The following is a 7,984-nucleotide window of genomic DNA, read 5'->3' on the forward strand; positions in this document are numbered from 1 at the left end:
GACCCCCTCAACACATTGATGATGTATAAAGAGATGAGATTGTGTTAACTTAAACAGAGTAGTTCACTCAAAAATTGCACATTAGAACTTCATGGAGGAACTGATACAGGAAAAAATGTGGGGCAGAAGAGGATGGCCATGTCCCAGGTCTCAGTCAAATCCCTGGGATGTGTCCCACCAAGTGAGGATCCTTGGCCTTGCGCAGGAAAGAATTCATGAATGAGTTGTATTTGAGTAAAAGTAGATTTATTCAGAGATATGCACACTCCAAAGAAGCCTTGAGGTTGGGGGAGGGGGGATGGTTAAAATAAAAGTAGATACACACTACGTAGACAGAATGCAGCTGGTCTCAGAAGGCAAGAGAGAGCCACCACAGGGTGTGGGGCTGTTAGTTTTTATGGGTTTAGTAATTTCATATGCTAATGATTACTCCGACTACTTTGGGGAAGGGGTGGGAATTCCTAGGAACCAGGCTACCACCCTCTGGAGGGCCTGTAATGGCCCCTGGGGGCATGCCATTCACCCTGCTAATATAGTACAGTGTGTATAATGAAACTCAAGGTCTACTAGAAGTCAAATCTCCTGCCATCCTGGGCCTCAAGGTCTGTTGGGAGTTGAAATCTTGGTGCTAATTGCTGTGTCATTCCTTTAATGGCTGTTCCCTGCCCCCTTCCCTCCCATCTCAGAACTTTTTTAAAATGCTAGTGTCTGGGCCTCACCTGTCAGAGGTCCTGACTGAATTGATCAAAATTAGGGCAAGGCATTGTATTTTTAAAAATAGTCTCTGGTGATTTCATTTTTGAATACTTGGATTGTTTACAATTGTTTTTAAACATTGTAAACAATGCTTCTATGAACTGCCTTATGGTCTAATTTTTTTTTTTAATTTTGCTTTTTATTGAAGTGTAGTTGATTTATAATGTTAGTTTCAGGTTTACAGCAAAACAATTCAGTTACACATATACATACTTTTTTTTTAGATTCTTTTCCATTATACGTTATTACAAGGAATTAAATATATTTCCCTATGTTATACTGTAGGTCCTTGTTGTTTATCTGTTTTCTATATAGTAATGTGTTTCTATTAATCTCAAACTTCTAATTTATCCCTTTCCCACCCTTCCCCTTTGGTAACCATAGTTTGTTTTCTGTCTGTGAGTCTATTTTTGGTTCGTAAACAAGATTTTTATCAGTTTTTTTTTGATTCAACAGTGGTCTAATTTTTGTGCATATTCTTGGTTGCTTATGTAGGATACATTTGTAGACTACTGTTACTGTTTTATTTTGTCAATTTCACACATGAAGAACACATGCTTTTGTTCTGGTATACAATTTAAATATTCTAAAGTTATGAATTTGCTTAATAAAATTTCCATGCCTTAGGTATTAGAACAATTGTTATTAAAGAATTGATAATATAGATTAGGAAAAATCATTCAAAATCTGTAGTGATATTTATGTGTCAAATCTTTTTCCTAGATATAGTGCTAAGAGGTCTCAACACTGTTTTAATCAGAAGAAAAGAAATCATAGCTAAGAAAGAGCAAAACTGAATAGAATACAGAAAGCTCATTCAATTCTGACTTAGTCATCAAGGTATTCACAATCTGGGACTTAGTTTAATTTTCTCATCAAATACCTTCTTTCTCAGTGAATTTCATCAGATTAAAATAAATCACAGTATGAAAGACACAATATAAAATATTGGTAAGTAAGAATCAAGGAAACCAATTAGGAAACTCAATTGTAGGGATTGGAGAGAGAGAGAAAGGTAGACAGCATGGATTTGGATTGCTACAGTAAAAATGGAGAGGAGTGAATGGATTTGGTATATATTTTAGAATTAAAGCCTGGAGATAAGATGGGTGAATCTCATTGCTGTTTTCAGATGTTTCTTCCTCCCACGTTTCAAAAAACGTAAAGCCTTTAGTATTTAGTCACCAGACAATATTACCTGCTACCCTACATTGCATTGTCAATTTACTGACCCCTAGAATCCCTCTTATTTCTCAGAAATTACAGCTCTTGGCGTACTCTCCAACTCCACTACTGTATTAATTCTTAGCTTGAAATACTATGTGTAAATGATCCAACATCCTGGCCTGTCACTTCCTTCAACTCACATCCAATGGTCTTGTCTTCCATTGCCATGGAGTTATTCACTCCTGTGACTATGACTTTGTCATTGTCAAATTCTCCTTAATCTCATTCACTGATTACCACTTATCTTTCCACTCACTCTAATACTCTGACCCAACAATCTTTCAGCTGTCACATGAGGATTGGATTTAGCAATGTGACCATTATGAGAGTAGAACAAGGACTTTGAGGGTGTGCAGGAGAGAGATGATAATGTTTGACAGTGGGATGTCAGTGAGAATGTGGTGCTGTCAGTGGATTATGAGTTGTGGTCCTATAGGACCCATAGGACTTCCTGATGGGTTTGATGTGGATATTTGAAAGAAGAGAAAAGTCAAGATGGTTTCATATTTTTTTATTTGAGGCACTAAGATGGTGGAAAAGGCATTTATGAAAAAGAGTAAGGGAGAAGCAGATTTGGTGATTGTATGAATCAGGAATTCTGTTTCAGCAGAACTAAATTTGAAATTCTAATATCTAACTAGAGAAGCAGACTAAGGAGTCAGATCTAATCAAGAGCTCAGGGAAGAGGTTAGGACTGGGATAGAAATTTTGCAGCAGTTATCCTATGGTGGCATTCAGAGTCTGGGGACTGGTTGAAGTCACCCTCAAGGCCCAGGGGAAAGGGGGAAAAACAGCTACAGTTTAAGAGGGCTGCAGGTTTCCACTTGAGTAAGAAGGCAAAGGGAATGTTCAGAGGAGTTGAGGCTACAGGAATTTTGATGGGTAGTGAATTCCAGAGGGCACAGAGGAAGAATTTCAGACAATAATTTTAGACCCAATCCACAGGAATTTAAATTTCCTGTAGTACCAGCCAATGTTGTGTTGAAACAGTTCAGATCTGGTGTGATCTGGCTACACAACCCCTGGAATGATTTATTACAGAACTTTAATTATATTAAAAGATATTGGATATTTTTCCAGTTCTAGCTTAATCAAGAGTCCTAATGCTTTCTTTCTAAATTTCTGGGTCTGGAGGATTGAGCTCTTAAAGGAAAATGGGAAGAGGAAAAAGAAAAAGAAAGAACTTTATTTAATCTAGCTTAGAAAAATTTCGTTAAGTTATTTTCAAAGGCACCTTTTTCAGTTTTAACCATCTTGATGTGAATGTTTCTTAGACCTATAAGTTTATGAATATAGACATCTTGCTTACAGGGAAATTGATTTTTTAAATTTATATTTTATTTATGTAATTTAGAATTATACAAAGAGAAATCTTGCTTCCACCCCGTCCTCTCCACCTTGATTTACCTCACTCCCATTGCCTAAATTTCTTTTTTGGGGGGTGGGTAGGTAATTAGGTTTATTTATTTTTTCTTTTAGAAGAGGTACTGGGGATTGAACCCAGGACTTTTAAGCACGTTCTCTACCACTTGAGCTATACCCTCCTGCCTTCTTCCATTGTTTCTTTATATAAATCAAGTAATTCAAACATCTTTTTATCTCATCTTTTTTTAAAATATAAAAGGTAGATTACTATATGCACTGCTCTGCACTGGTTTTGATCACAGATAAACCCTGAAAATCCTTCCACATCAGTACACAGAGATTTTCTTCATTTTTCTTTCCTCATTTAAAATAAAAATAACAACATACATTGTGAGCATGTACCATGGGTTTTTTTTAAATTAGCTCTTTATTGATGGACTGTCAACTTGTTATCTGGTAATTAAGATACATATCTATGTCAGATGTGAAAATGCCTTAGAAGTTATTCTTTATTTCCCAACTTTTAGAAAATAGGATCTAAGTCTTCAAGGGCATTCTACACGGCTGAAGTTTTGAGTTTATTTTTGATAGCTTGATTTTTAAAGGAAGTTGCTTTAATCAAAATGAAATTTCAAATTTTCTTTAGAACAGAAGGCATTAATTGCAAATATCCTAGAATTAAAGATCTCCCAGGGGACTATCTAAAGCCAACAGCCATTAGCATCAGCATTTGTCATTTGAGCTCAGTCATTAACTTTTTCCTATGTTTCAGGGAAAGATACCTCGAAATTGTATGAACAGTAGTTTTGAATTACAGTTTCTAGGTCAGTGTAATGGAGACATTACTTTAGCTGTGGTTTAGCTGTGAACTTGGCTAGCAGATTTACCCTGCTAAAGAAACCAGCTACTCAGGTCCAACTGGAAAAATACATAGAAGAAATCCAGAGGATTGTTGGCCTTGGCGATGGAAGCCCTCTTTCTCTTTAAAAAGAAACCACAGTAGAATACTCTTTAGGGAGATCTCCATGAGAGATGAAACTCTGAAATGTTTGTAGCTCAAGCCTGTGTCTCCTTGGAAAGAAGATCCCATTCTGAAATTTTCTTTCAGCAAATCAAAGATAAGCTATTTAAATATTTTTTCAGCCATACTGGGGGCTTGCATACTAAGAAGAGTCATGAATGAATACCTCTCCTTATCTAGAAAGCCATCACATCCATGGTGACCTGAAGTGAAGTGCCACTGTTGGGGAAAAACGTGTTATAGCTCAGTGTTACAGCTCGGTGTTACAGCTCAGTTTTGACAGCAACCTGGATCCAGGTGAGAGACCAAACAGCACTCGGAGAGTTGGAGAACTCAGGTTATATTATGCCAGCGGGCCCAGAAGAGTTAACACTCCAAGCTCTGGACCCCATCTGTAGGTTTACACAGGCCTTTATAGGCTGCCAGTTTTACACTTTCCAACATCATATGCAAATAAAGTATAACAGAAGTTGACCAACCAGGAACAAGCTTTGTAGAAATAGACCAATCAGGAGTGAGAGAAATAACCAACCAGGAGTGAGCTCCATGCAAATGAAGTACTACAAATGGACCAATCAGAAGTTAGGGAAGTGGACCAATCAGAAGTGAGAGTAATAAACAATCAGGAGTGAAGGAAATAACCAATCAGAAATGAGCTCAGGGAACCAATAGAATTTTAGGGATAAGTAAGCTGTTTCAGAGGCAAAAAGTGAGATAGAGCCTCTGGGCCAGGGAACCTGATGGTGCTGGCATGAGAGTAGTGGCCCTGCTTGGGAGCCCTGCTGGGTTTTTTTTATGGGGCTTCCCACCTCATTCCCCCCTTTTGATGCTCTCTTTAACATCTGTAGTGAGCATCAACCTTAGAATGGTGTCCCTTATTCATCATTGGGTTCTTCCTGGTCCAGGGGCCTGTACTGAGTAACTAGTAGCTGTAGTCTTAGTGACTCTATTCGTGGGCTAATGAAACGGGTAATGAGATTAAGGATGCAGGGACAAAACAGCAGTGCTAGAAGGATCATAAGGAGGGGGCCTGCTGGGGGGGAGGAGCCAGGAGGCCCAACTTCAGAGGTTATTCCACTGTGCCCAGGAGTTTGCTGATTCCTGGTTACTGCATTCAGCTCGATCTTGTAGTTTTTGGACCATATTTCTGACAATTCCTGATTGATTTAAATAGAAACAGCATTTCTCATTTAGGAAAAGACAGAGTTCCCCCTTTTTGGCAGTGAGCAAGTCTAAACCCCTCCTATTCTGTAAGACTACTGCTGCTAGGGAGTCCAACTGGTTTTGTAGAGTCATTAAGGATTCAGCCACTTGTTTTAAACCTTCAATGACCTCAGCAGATAACTGCTGGTAATAGTAGGATGATGAAGCTATTCCTCCTATTCCTGTGCCCACTCCAGTTGCTATTCCTAGCCCAGTGAGTAGTGGTATTAACTGGATGGCCCTTTTTGATTGAGTATGGGCCATCAGGGGTACGGGAAGGCTCTGGTTATTAAATATTATGTCATCTAAGGGGTAAGGAAGGCCAATGTGCAAGTACCTGTCCAACTGGCTGGCAGGCACCAGTAGGCGTGTGCCCCACATACAAAAAAGGTTCCTGGGCTTGGTGTGCACTAGTTTGGCCAGCATACAACCATAAACAGTTGTGCAGTTATGGGCTTGGGCACACTGGGCAGTGGCCAGATTTCCTGCAGAATGTTTTGTCCCCGAGTTGTAGATGCAGTCAGGAACCATATAGGCCAACTGTACATTAACTGACTTGGGGCTTACATCTGTGGAATCTGGGGGCCACCCACGGCGGCCATTAAACTTGGTTAGATCTGAGAGACCTATTGGGTTGGCTGCATGCTGGAGGGGGCCAGGACGCAGACAGAGCCAGCAATCACTTGCTAGTTGTGGGTTAGTAGCATTAAGAAGGTGATGGACTTTGTTTAATAAGGGACTTAATTGGGAGGCCTGATTATAAAGCATGGACCTAGGTCTATTTTTCTTTTCCCAGTCCTTGCTAGGTCAATAGAAGGGCCCTGAGCATGTAGGCTGGGGATTTTTTCTGGGGAGTATGTCCCTGCCAAATGCAATTTAGCGAATGGGTCCCATTGGAACCCCCGTCATGGAAAGAGATATGTCAGCAACTACTTTTATAAGCAGAAGGGTTTGGGTTTTTTTTTTTTTTTAACAGGGAGATATGGTTCCTATTAGCAGACACTGACTGACCATTAGGCTTTTTATTGTAGAGAGAGTACAGCTAGTATTAGTTTCTGGCCTATGTTCCAATCCTGGGGTGCAGTGGCTATCAGTTCTACAGCTAGTAATATAGTAACAATACTCAATAATAAAGTAAGGGCAGAAGTTTATTTTATGTCTTGATTGGTGGCTCCTCAGGCTTCCACCATGCGTTGACTAGCCAGCTTCCAGGTGTGGCTAGAGCAAGGCTTGGTGCTCTCTGGCAGGTGAGGCGGGAGTCTCTGGCCCCGATTTCAAGTGGCTCCTCAAGGTCCTGGTTGAGTCTCTAGACGTCCTCATCTCACGGTGGTGCTTCTCTCTACTCTGGTGTGATGAATCCATGGGGCAATAACCTGCAACTTTAAGAGCTGTTGGGATGGTTAGTATTACTTGGTAGGGATCCTTCCAAGTGGGTTCAAGGAGCTCCTTTCTCCAATCTTTTATCCAGACTTGATCTCCTGGCTCATATGGGTGTAGCATTGTTCCCAGTGAGACTGGGGTCCTGTCAGTTACCCACCTATGGATTTCCACATAGTTTTTTTGAGACCCTGCATTTGTTTATGAAGTTCTGAGCTTCCCACCTCTCTAACTTTTTCTCCTAGTAACATCAGGGGAGGGGGTTTCCAATGTAAGATTTCAAAAAGGGAGAATCCCATCTTGGACGTAGGGGCATAGAGTACCCACTGGAGAGCCATGGGCAGAGTGTCAGTCCCAGGTAGTTGAGTTTCTCGACCACGCTTTATCATTTCCTTTTTAGGGTTTGGCCCATGCGCTCCATCCTCCCTGAATGCTGGGGCCTGTAGGCCTCATGTAGATTCCAGCAGATGTTTAGTGTTTTTGCCACTTCTTGTACTATTTCCATCATGAATGCAGGTCCATTGTCTGACCCTATGGTTAATGGCATCCCGAATCTGGGAATGATGTCTCTGAGTAAGGCCTTTGTTACTTCTCTTTGTTTCCTCAGTCTGCCTTGGGTATGCTTCTACCCATCCTGAAAAGGTGCAGATAAAAACCAGCAAGTAGTTGTATCCTCTGCTGGGCCGCATTTCTGCAAAACCCATCTCCATATCTTTAAAAGGAGCCTGGCCACAGCACTGGATTTCTCTTGGTCCAGCTGACCCCCATTGTGCATTATTCTGAGCACATATGAGGCAGCGCTCTGAGACTGCGGCACAGAGGGATGGAAGTTGAGGGATCAGACAGTACTGCTCCAGCAGGGCCTCTGGGGCAGTCTTTCCCAGGTGGGCGAGCTCATGTTGCTGAAGGACCACCTGGTGGGCTAATCATTCAGGTATATATATCCTTTTGTCAGGCATCACCCGCCATCCTTCCTTTCCTCTGGACCCTCCTTTAGTTTTTGCCCATGAGTTTTCCTCGTAGCTGTATGCTGGA

This window comes from Vicugna pacos, chromosome 9 (genome assembly GCF_048564905.1).
Source record: "Vicugna pacos chromosome 9, VicPac4, whole genome shotgun sequence".
Taxonomy (NCBI): Eukaryota; Metazoa; Chordata; class Mammalia; order Artiodactyla; family Camelidae; genus Vicugna; species Vicugna pacos.